Here is a 4,060-nt window from a genome sequence, read left to right as displayed (position 1 = left end):
AGATGTGTATAAGAGAAGGCTTATATACATATATGGATAATATAATGCAACTTTATCCTTGCAATGATACATATTCGTATAAATAATATAGGCCTGTATCGTAATTATGTGCGCAAGATTGTGTCCAAATGTCTGCATAATTATCGTATGTGGTCTCCTGCGAAATGACATCAACGAATAACTCTATAATACCCCGACATGCTTCAACTGCAATGACACTTTAATTCTGTTTTTCTTATATTATTCGAAACACAGCAATTACGGTCATCGAGTGAATATCTGCATAAACGAAAACGAATAGAAGTTGTAAAATTCAAACGGAAATTGAAGAAAAAGAAAACTAATTCTGTTTAGTGTGGGAGTAGGAGTAGGCTTCGTCTACATATTTAAAAACAAAATATTCTGATGGTTGTATCCGGGATGTATTTTTCTATTGACTTACAATAACAGAACCGCAATAAATAGTAGGCCTACCGGGAATTCATACTATTGTTGCAATATATTTGTTAAAGAGGCCTACTGTTTGTTTTGAATTAGTGAATTATAAAAACTAATTTGATTGCTTAATTTGTATATTTAAAGAAGGTATTAGTTCAGTTAAAGATTACAACGATAAAATATTTTAAGCCAGCGGAAAAGTTATACTGTAATTATACTGTAATTCCTGACACTGAATGGCTGGTAATATACCGTAAAACCTCGAATAGAAGCCCTAGGCCTCTTTTTTTGCGAACTTTTGATGGGCTTCATCTCGAGATTAAGCCCACTGGGCTTCAATTCGAGGTTTTACGGTATTTGTTCAGGATTTTCGTATAAAGAGGGTAGATCTGCAAACACTCTTTCGTTCTGTGCTTCATACTTATTTAAACGAACATTTGGGTTTTTTATTTTATTTGATGAACTTAACCTCTAACTGACTTTCACACTTAACGACAACCTGACAGTAATGTGGGTGTGGTACTTTCAATTTGCCTACGTCATCAATTGATGTCATATATAAAAAATGTAACATAAATCGGGTGATTCATTCCCAAACTTAACCGACTGAATATCGATTGTCGTATGATATATTCGAAACACCAAAGAATTGATACAAAGAAAGGGAAATAAGTCTTTAATATATTTTGTAATGACTTACGATATTTATAACATTTTTAGAACATATTATTTATTACACTATTAATTACTATTATTTATTTTTAATATTCTTATACTAGTTTATTGGTTGGTTTTCGAGCACGCGAGTCAATATTACGATATGAACGACGATTATTTTGCCGTATAGAATGCCCAAAGTTTTGCCCAGGTTCAGTGTTCTTATTTATTTGCCGATTTCAGGCTCAAAATGTTCTTATTTAGTTCTTTTTTACCCATGTTTCAAACATACAAAATTAGTATTGTACATGCGCTATATTATTGCCGTACTGTTTACAGAGAGGGTATTACATAGTCACACTACTGCAAATAAGGTATAGGTAAGACTTGTTGTTTTTTTTTTATTTAAAAAATAAAAACCTCATTTGACATTTTACCTCAGCCTCAATTTGTTCTTATTTTGTTCTTTATTTTTAAGCGATTTCAGCCTCAGTATTCTTATAAAATGTGTTCTTTAAAAAAAGTGTATTATGATTTAAACCGTCTGTTTTAATATCCTAGTTCTTCTTTCATTCTCTAGGGCTTAATTTGAAATATGAGATTATCTTAGGATAAACCCTAATCCTGTGATAAATAGTGACTACTGAAGAAATACCTTTCTGTCATTCACTTCACGACTGGCGATAATTAATTCCAACATCAGAGACCTAAGATGCTAACGTCGTCCGGTCATGAACTTTACAAAAAGAAGGATAACACTGAAAGTAATTCCAACCGAAGCTAGAAGTCTCGCAATGTGACGTAATAATCACCTTGAGACAGGATTCATTCATCCATGCGTGTTAAAAATGTAAACATCCTGGTCTTCAGATTGGATGTGGTGTTGTATAGCCGCAGTTGTATTATGGAGGAGCAAGTGTTCCATGGTTACACCGAGAAGCGTTCGACGTAAGCGTATAATAATGGATAATCCCACACACACTATTTTCACTTAATCCTCCATATTTAATCCCCAACATGTTAAGCAGCATCATTAAGATGAAGACATCACGACTGATAATCAAAATAATATTTTACAGTCAAAGAATATCATAATTGTTCATGGATTTCTACCAATAACATGCCTAATAATGAAATTAAAATTTGTTATTACAGCCGTATCATAGACTAAATGTTCATGTAGACTGGAATAGAAGTATACTGTACAATAATGCAGAGCTGATAACTTGGGTAAGATGCTTGTCTTCTAGATTTATATCCTTGAGACCCAGGATTTTTCTTACGGTTATTGAACAACTCCACCCCATATAATAAAACTCATAAAGAGATTAGATTTATAAAACTTCATTCCATCCTGTACTTCCCTTTGCTTTACATAAAAAAAAAAAAATGAATTAAAAATAGGCTTAAACCAACAATAATATAAGGAGGTGGTATAGACAATAACGCAAAGGAAGCAACTAATGGTCATGATGGAACTTTTCGAAGTGTCAGTCAAACTTAACGTGTTATTTATTAGCCACGAATACGCTCGTGTTTCCGTACGTGTACGCTGTCCTTTTCTGGGAGCTAATAATAATATTCAATTGGCGGGGCTTAGCGAAATGTTGAACAGAGCCTACCCATTCGTTTTTTCATCTTGATCAACAACCTGGGCTCTGCATATTATTATTAGGCCTATTACTATAAAACGGGTAGAGGGCGGTGCTAATGTAATACAGGGAGGCAGCAATGTGATACGGTAGTTAAAGAGGTACATGCAGAAACAAATCGAATTATATTTTAAAATTAATTAATTATTATAAAATAATTATTTTTTTAAAATATTTAATGTTTAATATGAACAAATCATTGATCAAATATAATGTATTAGGCCTATTTTTTATAATACGTTTCACGGTTAATAAAGCTGCTTTGTACTATAACTGGAGTCATTGAGTACTCTTAACATCATTAATGTAGAATGTAGGTCTACACATTTGCTTTACAAATTTACATATGGAAGCCATTGCATTATTATCCAGCATATTAGAATCTCATCATAGTGCAGTAGAGTTATTACCGATACGGTATAAAATGTTTACCAATATATGAACTTTTTGGTTTTTTTTTATTTTGCGAGATTCTTCTGTTTGTATTTTTCTTTATTGCTTAGGCCGATTGTTCTGAGCTCAAAACCGGTACACAGCACACTTATACCGGTACTATTTTAAAACAATGGGCGCACACTCTCAGGAGGGGCTATAACATATAGGCCTATGTAAATTTGCAGCAAGAAACAAACAATAACAATAATTAGAGGTATTACAATACCACGTGACTGGGTCTATCTTGCCACAATATCAAATACAGTTTAAAAAAAAAAATAAAAACCAGTAAAATTTTGCCCAGGCTCAGTGTTTTTTTACCGATTTCAGGCTCAAAATTTTGTTTTTTCCCTACATAGAAAATTATTATTTACAGCAGTATATAGTACCGGTACTATATTATAGAAAATATATACATAGTCACACCTACAAATAAGGTACAGATTGTTGGTTTTTCTATATTAAAAAAAAATAAAAACCTCATTTGAAATTTTACATCAGCCTCAATTCTTATTTTGTTCTGAATTTTTAAGCAAATTCAGCCTCATTGTTCTTACAAAATATTATATTCTTATAAAAAAAAGTGTAATAAAGAACACTCTTCCAGTGACGCCCGTCGTTTTTTAATTGAATAAGAGAAATCACCTAGGCACCTAATAATCCCAGTTCGTATTCTGCATTTCAAAGATAATTTTGGAAAAATGTATTGTTTTTTGGGGTTTTTATTAAAACGGACGTTATGTCATAATTCACCACAACATTTTCAGCGCATGCATGACGTGTCAAATGGGGTAGGCCTGCGATTTTTCCAGATTTGTTAGGCTTTACTTTATAGTTCTATAATATATATATATATATATATATATATATACATATAT

Source organism: Anneissia japonica, unplaced genomic scaffold (assembly GCF_011630105.1).
Source record: "Anneissia japonica isolate Jap-2015-1 unplaced genomic scaffold, ASM1163010v1 scaffold284824_len513422_cov204, whole genome shotgun sequence".
In the NCBI taxonomy this organism is placed as follows: Eukaryota; Metazoa; Echinodermata; class Crinoidea; order Comatulida; family Comatulidae; genus Anneissia; species Anneissia japonica.
This window is presented reverse-complemented; position numbering follows the sequence as displayed.